This window comes from Durio zibethinus, chromosome 12, assembly GCF_047325235.1.
Source record: "Durio zibethinus cultivar Kanyao isolate XHJ-2024 chromosome 12, ASM4732523v1, whole genome shotgun sequence".
Lineage (NCBI taxonomy): Eukaryota > Viridiplantae > Streptophyta > Magnoliopsida > Malvales > Malvaceae > Durio > Durio zibethinus.
This window is the reverse complement of record NC_143173.1, coordinates 25,829,892-25,845,407: the sequence shown is the minus strand read 5'-3', so window position 1 is coordinate 25,845,407 and position 15,516 is coordinate 25,829,892.

Below are 15,516 nucleotides of genomic sequence, written 5' to 3'. Positions count from 1 at the left end.
ATATATATATTCTTTTATTTTTTATCTTAGATATTTACTTATTTATTAATATGTATATATCTTGAATATTATTATTTTTTTCCTGTTAATATTTATGTATATCAGATTATGTATTATGTATTATTTAATTTTAATTTATCTGTTAATTTTCTTGATTTATCTGATTTATTTTCATCTGATTTTTTTATTTTTTATTTTTATTTTTTGGTTTATCCAGTGGGAAATTGGATTGGGATTCAATCAGAAGAGTCCATGTTGGATTCAATGATTGAATCTCGATCCAAAGAGAAATTGAGATTGATCAGAAACTCCTTTGATCAATCCCTATAAAAAGGATCTTCTGGAATAGAAGAACACACAAAAAAACAGTGAGGAAAAAGCTACTGATTGAGAGAAAAGTGCATATAGAAGATTTTTTAAGGCTAAGAAAAGGTTTAGAAGTGTTAGAACAGCTGTAGGAATCGAAAAAAATTTTTGAAGATTTTTGGCGAAATTTTTTTCTGGAAATTTTTGAAAAATTTTCAGATTTCGGTGAACTTTCCGATGAAAGTTGAATTTTTCGACTACAATTTCGGTCAAGTTTGAAGTTTTCGGCCAGCTGCCAAGTTTTCGATGAAGATTCTCAAAAATCGACCAACTTTTCAACAAACTTTCGATAAAAAACTCAAATTCCAATGAAAAATTTCAAAATCTGGTGAATATTCAACCGGAGTTCTTCGACCGTTTTAGAGAGAAAAGAGAGAAAAAGAAGGAAGAGAGAGAGAGGGGAGAAGGTTTCTGTCGAAAAAATAAAGGAAACAGCCTTATATACCCTCCCAAAATGACATCGTTTTTGCGTTAAATAACCTAGAGGATCCGCGCGTTTTGCCAAGATCCGACCCGACCCGAGCGTCGACCCGCTTTTTGATCCTCCGTGTTTTGCCTCCCCGAGCCGTTAACCGAGCCGAGCTGACATCCCAAGCCGCTTCTCCGAGCCGTTTCTCTTCTCCGAGCCGAGTCAAACTTCGAACCGCTCCAAGTTTCTTTTATATTTATTTATTTATTTATTTTATTTATTAAATTAGGATTATTTAATGTTCTTTTATCTTTATTTTATTTTTATTTTTTTTACTTTTTTTCACTTTTATTTTGTTTTATTATTTTATTTTCTTTAAATAAAACCTAAAAAAAAATATTTTTGGGAAAAAATTGAAAGTATCAATTTTCCTTAAAAATAAATTTTCAAAAAAAAGTTTTTGAGGAAAAGTTGAAAGTATCAATTTCTTTAAAAATAAATTTTTAAAAAAAGTTTTTGAGAAAAAGTTGAAAGTATCAATTTTCCTCGAAAATCAAAGTTTTCAAAAAATATTTTTGGGGAAAAGTTGAAAGTATCAATTTTCCTCGAAAATCAAAATTTTCAAAAAATATTTTTGAAAAAAAGTTGAAAGTATCAATTTTCCTTAAAAATAAATTTTTAAAAAAAATAAATTTTTGAGGAAAAGTTGAAAGTATCAATTTTTCTCGAAATTAAAGTTTCAAAAGAATATTTTTGGGGAAAAGTTAAAAGTTAATTATGTCATTCATATGCATGTGCATAACATGAGCTCTACACCCGAGCTCCGTCCCTCTAGGAGGGAGTAAAGTACCTATTGCTTTCATGAGGTCTAATACCTCCGCAGTGGCTAGCGAAATACTTCCACTCAAATTGAACCTTTTTCGCTTGTAGCCTGTAATGGGTGAAGATTAGGGTACCTTACTAGTCTGTGATGGACAAAAATGTAAGGAGCAATTTTAGGACCTTTAGATTTTGACCTTAAAATCGCATATAGTGAACCTTAAGAGCACCTAACCTATAGATAGAGCCATCACTCTTCCCTTTTAGAATTGACCAAAAGCATAGGACTCATCCCTTTTACTCTATGTGATGTTACTTAGTTATTTATTCTTTTTTTGGGTATACTAACCTTCTTCTTATTCTTTTGCATTGGTTCATACGTATATCATAAAGTTACATAAAGAACATTTGCTTGAAAAACAATCTTCAACAAATTTTTTCATAGATTCCACTGAACGACTAATTTGTTCTTCATCCGTATTATTAGGATGATAAACTCAATGTAGATAAAAATTTTTTGGAATAAATGAAATCTTTTAGTTGAATACCGTTTTTAAGGCAAATGTTCTTTGCATACATGCATTTTTCATTCATTGTATTCTCATTCATTACACTTAACAAAGTAACTATGTGATAGTCATGTAAATTTACTAATTCTAAGATATGGTACTCAAGGTTCAAGGATAGCTCTATCTAGCGAGAACCCTGCTCATCGATACAACACAAGATCCAGAGCAAGGCAAATGGAGCAGAAAAATTCTCATAGATTTGAAAAGATAGAAAAGGCATAAGAGAAGATTAAAAGTGAGTTGAGCAAGATTCTGGATACTCAAGTTCAAGGATAGCTCTATCTAACGAGAACCCTACCTATCGATACAACATAAGATCCAGAGCAAGGCAAATGGAGCAGAAAAATTCTCATAGAGTTGAAAAGATAAAAAAGGCACAGGAGAAGATTGAAAGTGAGTTGAACAAGATTCTGGATGCTCTTAATAACCTGAATAAAGGAAAGAGAGTTGAAGAAAATACAAGCCAACAAGTTCCCCCATTACAAAAAGTGGCTGACCCTATATATCCTTCAGGTTTTGGCCCACCTCAAGCTCAATCTGCTCAAGAGGTCCCACCGTAATACTTCACATATCTAACATATCTTGAAATATCGTAAGCTTCCAATCCAGGGCATTATAATAGCTATGTAAATCCTGTCTTCACTAAAAAGACAGTAGAACCAATTCTTAATCTAGATGATTTGAAAGAAAAAGAGAAAGAAAAGATAAGAATGAAAAATCAAGAAAGCTCAAAGATTAGCACGCTAGAGCAAAGGCTACGGGTTGTGGAAGAATTTAGTTTTTATGGGTCGGTGGATGCTGCTGGGCTCTGCTTAGTCCCTGATGTGGTTATTCTTCCTAAGTTTAAAGTATCAAAATTTGAAAAATATGACGGTATAAAGTACCCCAAAACTCACATCACAATGTATTATCGGAAGATAGTAGCTCATGCTCATGATGAAAAACTATTAATGCATGTCTTTCAGGATAGCCTTACTGGCTCTGCTGTCAGGTGGTAGATTCAGTTGGATAGGACCCACATTCGCTCTTGGAGCGATATGACACATGACTTCATCAGTCAATATCGACATATTATCGATTTGGCTCCTAATCGTTTGTCTTTACAGAATTTGAAAAAAAAAGTAAATGAGTCTTTTAAAGAGTATACCTAGAGGTAAAGGGATGTTACTTCTCAGGTACAATCTCTTTTGACCGAAAAAAAGACTACAGTACTGTTTGTTAGCACTTTAAAACCTCCTTATTATAAAAAGATAATAGGAAATGCAACGAAAACCTTTGCTGATATGATAATTTCGAGAGAAATTATTGAGAGTGCCATCAAGAGTGACAAGCTAAAAAAAAATGAAGCATCTAGCAAGAGAGTCCTGAAGAAGAAAAAAACTGAAACTCAGGTTGTGAGCTTTGATAAACAGTAATTTGAAGGCTATCCACCCTACTCACTACCAAAATATCTGCCCTATTACCCTGCTATAAATAACACTTTTCTTCACCCATACCAACCATTTGCACAATCACCATACCCTCAAACATATCAAACCCCTCATATGCCTCAAAATACCATGTACAGTCCTAACACTCAGCCTACCCCAAGACCCTAAAATCATCCAACTAACCCTATTGGTGGTTCGAAGGAGCAACGAACTACCCGTGAGAAACCTGTGTTTGACCTAATTCCAATGACTTATACGAAATTATATAAAGAGCTTTACAACAATCATTTGATTGATACAAGTAAATTGGAACCTCTCAAGCCACTTTACCCCAAGTGGTACGATCCCACAGTCCACTATGATTACCATTATGGGATTATCGATCACTCCACCGAAAATTACACCACCCTGAAACATAAAGTGCAACGGTTAATCAAGGATGGGATGATTTGCTTTGATATGGAAGGGATTACTGCATCAAATGTTAATGGAAATCCTTTGTCGAATCATAATGTGAATGCTATAAGTAGAGATAAAGTGGGGCTTAATCAAGAGGAGTGGGTTCGTCTTTGTCCGTCAGATTATGAGCTGAATAATTTAAGTGCTATCGAGATGCCTGTGACTTTTGAGATTAAAATAATGTAATTGTAACATCCCAATAGCTATTGCCCAAGGCATTAGGGTAATCTTTCTTGTTTGGGCCATTCATCATTTATTATTTTTAATAAAAATAAGAAAAAAAACATTTTCATTCATTTTTTCTTATGTCTTCATCTTTTCAAGCACATCTTGCCAACATATCCCATTTCATTCAATTTCAGGTCTTTAAATGAACATGAAGATAATCATGATAACAATCAAGAGGTTAGCTTTGAGAATTCAATTAACATTGATGAACTTGACAATGAAGAGAATTTTGAAGAATATGTTATGCCTTTGGACATAATGAGGATGATTAAACAAAAAAATAAGCCAATTGAGCCTCATCAGGAAGTAGTGGACTTAGTGAATCTGAGAGATGAAGAGAATAAGAAAGAGGTCAGAATGGGCACTTCACTTTCATCAGGAGATAGGCAACGATTAACAGACCTACTTCAAGAATTTATAGATATATTTGCTTGGTCTTACCAGAATATGCTAGGACTGAGCATAGAGGTAGTGGAGCACAGATTGCCCTTAAAGCCAGAATGTAAGTCAGTTCAGCAGAAATTAAGACGGATGAAGCCTGAAATGCTACTAAAGATTAAAGAAGAGGTGAAAAAATAATTTGATGTAAGTTTTTTACAAGTGACTAAATATTCAGAATGGGTAGTCAATATAGTCCCAGTTCCTAAGAAAGATGAAAAAGTATGAATGTATGTAGACTATCGGGACTTGAATAGGGCTAGCCCAAAAGATAACTTTTCTTTACCTCATATCGACACACTGATAGATAACACGACTAAGCATTTGATTTTTTCCTTTATGGATGGTTTCTCGGGGTATAATAAGATAAAAATGGTTGTAGATGATATGAAAAAGACTATTTTGATAACCATGTGAGGAATCTTTTGCTATAAAGTCATACCTTTTGGGTTAAAAAATACTGGGATAACATATCAAAGGGCCATGGTAACGTTTTTTCATGACATGATGCACAAAGAGATCGAAGTGTATGTAGACGATATGATTGCAAAGTCTTGTGATGATAAAGATCATGTCACCAGCCTCAAAAAGTTATTTGAGAGGTTGAGAAAATTTCAACTCAAATTAAACCCAGCCAAGTGCACCTTTGGGGTAAAGTCAGAGAAGTTGCTAGGCTTTGTGATCAGTGAAAAAGGAATTGAAGTTGATCCAGATAAGATACGGGTCATTCAAAATCTGTCACCTCCTAGCACGCCAAAGGAAGTTCGAGGTTTTCTAGGGAGATTGAACTACATTTTTTGGTTTATCTTTCAGCTTACTTACAAATGTGATCACATATTTAAGCTTCTCCGTAAGAATAATCCTGAGAAATGAAATGAAGAATGTCAAGAGGTGTTTGATAAAATTAAGCAATATTTATCGAACCTTCCAGTATTGATGCCACCTATTCTAGAAAAATCTTTAATTTTATACTTAACTGTATGTGAAAATTTAATTGGATGTATGCTGAGACAGCAAGACGAGGCTATCCGAAAAGAGATAGCTATTTACTATTTAAGTAAAAAGTTCATGAAATATGAATCCAAGTATTCTTCATTAGAGAAAATGTGTTGTGCATTAACGTGGACTACCAAAAGACTCAAACAGTATATGCTTTATCATACTACGTGGCTCATAGCGAAACTGGATCTCATTAAGTATATCTTCGAGAAGCCTTCTTTGTCTGAAAGAATTGTTAGATGGCAAGTAATGCTCTTGAAATATGATATTATATACGTGAGCCAAAAAATAATAAAAAGGAGGCTATAGCAGAATTTTTTACAGATCGTGCTACTGAAGAGTATGAGCCAATAAAGTTGAAATTCTCTGATGAAGACTTAATGACTATTTCTCAACTGAAAGAAGGGGAGCATGGAGAAAAATGTTGGAGAATGTACTTTGATGGAGCTACTAATGCCTTGAGGCATGAAATTGAAATAATTATGATCTCTTCAAAAGAACAATATTACCCTGTAACAGCAAGATTAAATTTTAATTGTACAAATAACATCGTTGAATATGAGGCATGTGTCATGGGCTTACAAGCTGCTATAGATAAAAAAGTAAAAGTACTAAAAGTGTTTGGAGACTCAATTCTACTTATATATCAGTTGAAAGGAGAATGGAAGACGAGAGATTCAAAATTCATTTCATATTATAAGTATATTTTATAGTTGACGAAACAATTTGAAGATATCCAGTTTGACCACTTACCTCGAGAAGAAAATTTGATTGCTGATGCATTGGCTACTCTAGCTGTAATGATTCAAATTAATGACAATACTGACATTCAGCCCATCTAGCTAGATGTTAAGGATATACCAACTTATTGCTCTAATGTAAAAGAAGAAGAGGATGGAAAGCCCTGGTATTATGACATCCTACAATATATTAAGGATCAGCAGTACCCAGTTCAAGCAATAAAAAATAATAAAAGGATCATCCGAAGATTGACTATGAGCTTTTTCCTGGATAAAGATGTCTTATACAAAAAAAATAGGGATCAAGTATTATTGAGGTGCGTAAATAAGACTGAAGCAAGGAGAATCATTGAAGAGGTGCATGATGGAATATGTGAAGCACATACTAGTGGACATATGATGACGAGATAGATCATGAGAGCAAGATATTACTGGTTGACGATGGAGAATGATTGTATTGATTATGCTCATAAATACCATAAATACTAAATATATGCTGATAAAATCTATGCTCTGCCATCTGTTTTACATGTTATGGCACCACCATGGCCATTCTCAATGTGGGACATGGATGTCATTGGTCCAATCACCCTAAAGGCTTCTAACGGGTATAGATTAATTTTTGTGATGATAGATTACTTCACGAAATGGGTAGAGGTAGCATCATATGTAAATGTGACACGCTTTGTGGTTTGTAAGTTCATAAAGAAAAAGATCATCTGTAGATATAAACTTTCAGGGAGAATTATTTCAGACAATGTCAAGAATCTAAATAGTAAAATGATGCAAGAAATATGTGTTCAATACAAGATCAAGCATCATAATTCGATACTATACCGTCCAAAAATGAATAGGACAGTTGAGGTAGCCAATAAGAACATAAAAAAATTTTTGGAGAAAATGATTGAGACTTACAAAGATTGACATGAGAAGATGCTATTTGCATTACATGCATATCAAACGTCAGTTCGTACCTCTATTGGGGCAACCCTATTTTTTTTGGTTTATGGGATGAAAGTTGTACTACCAGTGAAAGTAGAGATCCCCTTTTTGAGAGTTTTAAAAGAAGTTGAGTTGGAAAAAGTTGAATGGATTCGAGAACGTTATGAGCAATTAAATTTCATAGAAGAAAAGAGATTGACTGCACTGTGTCATGGGCAGCTATATCAAAGAAGAATGATGATAGCTTATGATAAGAAGATTTGACCTCGTTGCTTTCGAGAAGGAGAGTTGGTCTTGAAAAGAATTCTCCAAATCCAGCATGATAGTAGAGAAAAATGGACTACGAATTGGAAAAGGTCGTATGTGATGAAACAGGTTTTTTCGGATGAAACGCTGATACTGACTGAGATGGATGGAAATGATTTATCCCATCCTATAAATTTTGATGTTGTGAAGAAATACTATACTTAAAAAAATGAAAAAAATGAAAAAAAAAGTGAATGAAAAAGGAAGACTCAAGACGAAAACCCTAAAAGGGCAGTTTGAGTCATAGGGGGTTTGTCTAAGTTGAAAACCTGAAAAGGTAGCTTAGATAAAGAGAATACAACATTGAATTTAAAAGTCCGCTGACATGGAGGCTAGCAAATTCAGAAGAGTTCCAAGTTGTTAAGTACATCAGAGGGTTAGATTTTTAGAAAAAAAAAACTTTGAGATGTGTTATCATGATTATCTGATTGTTCATTTTGGGCTTTGTCTTCATACTTATCCTTGTAATTCTCCCTTGGCCAAAATTAGCCAACATTTTGCTAATAAAAGACATTTTATTTCATTCTTTATGTCTTTTTCTGATGATTATTTCTCAATCATTCATATTCCTTTCTTCTTAGTACCTCACCATAGAAGAAATGTGTAAATGCATTCTTACTTTTTGAGTTTGAAATAATGATTGATGAATGAATAACAACATGAAAAGATTTTTACATTACATTGAATAAGTCAAGAGTGATAAAGGTAGAATCGAGATGTTCAGTTCTTGATTAGGATATTAAATTTGGGAAGGGATTTCTTACAAAAAGAATGTGAGTGGAAAAGACAATTGAGAGCTACATTGGTTCGATCTTAAAAGAACAGTGTAATTAGATCTTTGAAGAATCAAAAGGCTTGATGCCCAAGAAAAAAGCTTGAGAAACTTGAGTACCATACATTGAATAGGAATTAATTGGCCAACATTTGCATAGCATGCATTGAAATTCATATGCATTGCATAGCATACACTACTTTCAGAAAAATATAGTGTATAAATTCAAGAAGCAAGGGTGTTCCAAGATCCCACATAGAGAAGACAGATATGAAGATATTTTTCAAAGTTGAGAAGAAACTTGTCAGGTAAGTTCCTAATCCTTGAAATAGGATGTCTTTTGGTATCAGGGTTGATTTATAAGATTTTTGGGCATAATCTCCTGAAATTTCTTCAAACATAACTTTCAACTCCTTTGGACATGATTGCTAAGGAGTAATTTACTTTTCAAAGTCGTGGTGCCTCTATTTAGAGGAGCAATTTACTTTCCCAAAGTCGTGGTGCCTCTGTTTAGAGGAATAATTTACTTTCTAAAGTCGTGGTGCCTCAATTTAGAGGAGCAATTTACTTTTCCAAAGTCGTGGTGCCTCTGTTTAGAGGAGCAATTTACTTTTCAAAGTTGTGGTGCCTCTTTTTAGAGGAGCAATTTACTTTTCAAAGTCGTGGTGCCTCTGTTTAGAGGAGCAATTTATTTTTTCAAAGTTGTTGAGCCTTTGATTAGAGGAGCCATTTATTTTTCCAAAGTCGTTGAGCCTCTGATCAGAGAAGCTATTTATGTTTTTCAAAGTCGTTGAGCCTCTGTTTAGAGGAGCTTTGATCGAAAACAAAAAAAATAAAAATAAAAAGTAAGAAGGTCGAATTGAGTCTTGATTGGGTGTCTACGTCTTTGCGCAATTTTTGTTTCACAAAAAATGTGCAAAGAAGGGCAGCTGTAGACACCCAATTTGGTCTAGGCCTGAATCAATTGGGCCTGATCCAAATAGGTAAGTCTATGTTCTTTTTTTTTTCTTCTTTATTTTATTTTCATTTTTATTTTATTTTATTTTTATTTTTATTCTATTTCTATTTTATTATTATTATTATTGTTTTATATATTTTTTTTTCTTTTATTTTTTATCTTAGGTATTTACTTATTTATTAATATGTATATATCTTTATTATTATTTTTTTCTGTTAATATTTATGTATATCATATTATGTATTATCTATTATTTAATTTTAATTTATCTATTAATTTTTTTTATTTATCTGATTTATTTTCATTTGATTTTTTTATTTTTATTTTTTGGTTTATTCGGTGGGAAATTGGATTGGAATTCAATCAGAAAAGTCCATGTTGGATTCAATGATTAAATCTTAATCCAAAGAGGAATTGGGATTGATCAAAAACTCTTTTGATCAATCCCTATAAAAGGGATCCTCTGGAACAGAAGAACACACAGAAAAATAGTGAGGAAAAAGTTACTGATTGAGAGAAAAGGGCATATAGAAGATTTTTGAAGGCTAAGAAAAGGTTTAGAAGTGTTAGAACAGCTGTAGGAATCGAAAAAAAATTTTGGAGATTTTTGCGAAATTTCTTTTTGGAAATTTTTGGAAAATTTTCAGATTCCGGTGAACTTTCCAGTGAAAGTTAAAATTTTCAACGATAATTCCAGTCAAGTTTGAAGTTTTCGACCAGCTGCCCAGTTTTCGATAAAGATTCTTAGAAACCGATCAACTTTTCAACGAACTTCCGACGAAAAACCCAGATTCCAACGAAAAATTCTAAAATTTGGTGAATATTCAACCAGAGTTCTTCGATCATTTTAGAGAGAAGGGAGAGAAAATGAAGGAAGAGAGAGAGAGGAGAGAAGGTTTCTGTCAAAACAAAATAAAGAAAACAGCCTTATATATCCTCTCAAAATGACGTCGTTTTTGCATTAAATTACCCAGAGGATCTGCGCGTTTTACCAAGATCTAACCCGATCCGAGCGTCGACCCGCTTTTCGACCCGTACGTGTTCTGCCTCCCCAAGCCGTTAACCGAGTCAAGCCGACATCCCGAGCCGTTTCTCCGAGCCGTTTCTCTTTCTTGAGTCGAGCCGAACTCCGAGCCGCTCCAGGTTTTTTTTATATTTATTTATTTATTTATTTGTTTATTTATTTATTAAATTAGGATTATTTAATGTTCTTTTATCTTTATTTTATTTTTATTTTTGTTTTACTTTTTTTATTTTCACTTTTATTTTGTTTTATTATTTTATTTTCTTTAAATAAAACCTAAAAAAAATATTTTTGGGGAAAAGTTGAAAGTATCAATTTTTCTTAAAAATAAATTTTCAAAAAAAAGTTTTTAAGGAAAAGTTAAAAGTAGCAATTTTTCTCGAAAATAAAAGAATCCAAAAAAAAATATTTTTTGAAAAAAGTTGAAAGTATCAATTTTCCTTAAAAATAAATTTTCAAAAACGGTTTTTGAGGAAAAGTTGAAAGTATCAATTTTCTTTAAAAATAAATTTTCAAAAAAATAAATTTTTGAGGAAAAGTTGAAAGTATCAATTTTTCTTGCACAAGAACAATCATTCTTTTCTTCTTTTTTTTATTTTTTTTGTTTATGTTAAATAATCCGACGATGAAGCCTCTGTAAGTGAAACAGTAGTTTTCTTGCATACACCTGAGGTGAGAGAATTTTCTCAATTTTTTACTAAAAGTATTAGAGTCAATTGAGAATAATTTTTAATAATTAATTACTTGGTAAAATTTTAAGGCTCATTGGATAACACAAATTTAAGTTGGTACCATCTTTTGATGGGCGTTATGAGGGTGCTATAACCTTCCTCACACGTAACCGAACTCCGAACCCTGTTCTGATTAGTAGACCTGAACCTATTCTTTTAAGAACTTTTAAACTTAGGTGTTCCCTGAAAGGACAGATTCCTTAGGTGATCAATCACACCTAGATAAAAAAAAATTGGTGGCGACTCCTAAAAGTTAATGTCTAGCGATAGATTCCTGAATCTAGACGTTATGACACTATTTATGTATAATTGTTAGAAAAATTAGAAAGTGTTTATAAAAAAAAAAAACATTAATAAATTTTTTTTAGAATAATTAACAATTATCCAATGATGAAACTTTTAAAAATTTCATATGATAAATTTTTTAAGAAATCTCTAAATGAAGAATTTCTCTAAATTTAACATAAATAGTAAAATAATTTAGACTAAATTTCAATAAAAATATTTTTTTTCAAATAAATATTTTAAAAATATAAAAATAAAACTTAAGAATTTAGGTGAAAATATATGATAATTATCTAGCGATAAAATCTTTAAAAAAATTACAAATAGTTAAATTTTTATAAAATTTTTAGGTGGAAGGTTTTATTTAAATTCAACTAAACTGGTAAATGAATTTAAATGAGACTTCAAAAAATAATTATCATATTATTTTTTTCAAGAATTAAGAAATTAATAAGAGTTTAGATTCTAAATTTAACCCAAATAGTAAAAAATTTAGAAATAAAACTTATAGGAAAATTTTTTAAATAAATTCAAATGGTGAAAATTTTAAAAATAGAAAAAAATTCTAAGGATAAAATTCTTAGTAATTATAAATGGATTATTATATAAGATATTTCAAGGTGAGAAAATATTTTTAATTTTAGCTCAAATAATGGAAGAATTATATATTTTTTTAATAAAATAAAATTTTAACAAAAAATAAATTTTATTAAGCTTTTCGACGATTGAGCCTTTTCAAAAAAATAAATGAAAATTTTAAATACTCTTAAGGTGAAAAAATATTTTTTAAAATTTTATTAAATTGATGAAAAAATCTTATAAGTCATTTCCAATAATGAAACATTAAAGTAAAGACCATTGAACTAAAATGATTGCTAGAATAATTTAAAATTAAATGATATTATCTTAGGATAGATGTTGTGGAGGTGCTGTAACTTTCTTCATACTTAATCAAACTTTGAATTTAGTTTTGTTCAGAAGATTATAACATATTTTTTAAGGACCTTTAGTTAAGTTTAAGAACTTCTTAAAAGAATAAATTCATTAGATAATTAATCACACTCAAATAAAAAATTAGTGACGACTCTTTAGGTTATGTTTAATTATAGCTTTATGGATCTATACCTCATGATATTACACGAAAATCGCATGTTATAATTTATGTTGACATGAAAATATAAATTATAATTTTTTGATTTTATTAAATCTATTTATAATTTTTTAAAAATTTAAATCGTATTATTTTAATATCTTTTATTCATATAATATTATAATATTGTATTTCAAATCATTAAATTTAGATCCACCCAAAAATATGAAAATTAAAAAAGTAAACCCACATTGATGTCAACGTCATTGTTTACATTTCTTAAAGTTTAAATTAACCCTGATAGTTTGTTAAAAAATATATATTAAAAGATAGATTGGAAATCCTTTAATTACTTTTTAATATAATTTTTATCGTCGTTTAAAAAGTGTAAAAAGTATAATTTTTACAATTTAATCTTACAAATGTTAATGATATATGACAATAAATATATTAAAAATAATAAATATTAAATAATAAACATGAATTATCATTAGAAGTTAGAACCCACAAGAATTACTAATTTGCTAAAATTATTTATAAAAACAAAATAAATATATACGACTAATACTTCAGTCAATACTTTTAACCTTTTAAGTCCTACTACTGATATCATGCAATATAGGCAAAAGAAATCAACTGGCCATTAATGCCAATGGTTTTTGCCGTTGTTATTTAACCCATGCAACGACTTTTATTTTTATTTAATTAATAGTAGGTCCTACCATGGGTCATGTCAATCACATTTTTTTTTGTTTGTTTTCTTAGAAAATTTTAAAAAATTTTAATTTAATTGACAATGGGTTCTACCATGATTTATGTTAGTCAATTATTAAGAAACTTAAAAATTAGGTTATTATAATAAAAATATTTAATAATTAAAGAAATATTAATTTTAAAATTGAAAAAATAATTATTTTTTATCTTATTATTTAATTAAATATAAAGTTATAATATGTATATTTAATTTTTTGGTTACTTTCCTTTTGATTCCTTTTATATTTTACCTTTTGTTATTTTTTGACCTAATTTATTTTATTTGATATCTTTTGTAAAAATATTAATCAATTAAAGTACAGATGATAAAGTAATTTGCGTTTTGTGAGGTTTAATTCACCCTGGGCTAATTGTTCTTTTATTTTATCCAATTTTTTTTTATTTTTTAAAATTATTCGGATGGATCATAAACAAATTTAGGATATCCTATTTTTTAAGGGTATGATTTTGATTTTTTAAAGTTTATTTATATATGATTTATTTTTATTAATTTATTATTAATTTTTGAAATTTCATAAATATACGGGACATTTTTATTCGACTTTTTTGTCATTTTTCTAAACCAGGACAAATTTTGAAAACAAATATTACAATATAAATAGGGATTGCAAAATAATTTATATTTAATAGGTTTTATTTACCTTGATTAAATAAGTGTGATTTAAAAAAAAATCAGGATCTGAGTTTTATATTTTTTTAAATTGAGATTAAGCTTAGATCAGGTTTTAGATCTTTTGATTTATCTTTAATATATTAATATGTATTTTATTATTAAATCTGTTTTATAGTTATATATCTAAATTATATTAATTAAGCCATTCCTTTATACCTTGTTTTGATTAAACATATTGGCTTTAGACATATATATATATATATATTTATATTTATATACTAGTTGACTATTCGTTGTAAAAAAAAAAAAAAAATCAAAATAAGGCATTTTAAATAGGTATAGTTGAAAGAGGAAAAACTAAATCAATCATCAGCAAGATAGTAGCCATCAACAACATAGTAGCAAAAGAACATTAATAATAAAGAACTACAAAATGATGTTATTTGATATTATTAACAAACAGATTTGGAAGGGATAGATGAAGTAGCAATCTTGGAAATTGTCAAATTTTCTACAAACTTTATAAAAAGCCAAGGGAGATGGTGTAGTTTTTTACATTATTCCACAAAAATTACCTAACATCATTTGACTATCGACACCATTTTGTTAAAAATATTCATTTAGGTCAAAGCATGGAATTCAAAATAATATTATACTTAGCAAACTAATGTGCCACAATTTTTTGGACAACCTAGCATGTATGTTGCAAAAATGTATTCCACATGGTAAAGCAAAAACCATATCAAAAGACATTTTTATTTTGAAGATCAAAAAGTGTCTTCCAAGTCAGCCTTTTCATCATTTTTCACATTTTTATTCACCAAAAATTTTTTTGATTTAGTTAAAGGATGCAAAACCCCAAATAACAATTAATATGTTTCAAACTTACATTGATGAAATAATTAAAGGCATGCAAACTACTATTGTGTAGGAAAATTTCCTATAATAATCTGCAAAAGCTAAGCAAAATAAGTAAAACCGTCATGATAATTAATCAGCATAAGATGCTAAGCAAACCAAAATTATTATTTTTTAAGCCAAGCACATTGACCACTCAGGTAGGCAGCTATTCAGTGAAACAAATAGCCTAAAATACAAATATCATTGTCAAAGTTACAGCTTTAGAGAAATGCTATGCACACTCATAGAATTAGAACTGTAGCAGTGTTTGGTCATATATAATTTGATCATCAAGAATAAGAGTAGATTAAGCAGTTGAACCAGAAAAAATGGTTAGGTCAGCATGCTTTTTTAAATCATTTGCTTGAATCAAGAAATAATATTTATGATAGATTTTTTTAGGGAGATTGATATCTACGAATAGTTTTTTAACTGAGAAACACTGCAATTTTTCTGAGTGTCAAGAATAGTTGTTTAAGTTGATTTTCCAAGTTTTGAAAAATGAAAAGCCAACCCATCTGAATCAAAGTAATTAATGAATAAGAAATTATTTCATGTGAGATGATGAAAGATTACGAAAGCATTGATTTATTTTTTTTAATATGCAGCAAATTATTTATTAAGATTTCATTTGATAACTCTTCAATTTTCATTTTTGCATTTC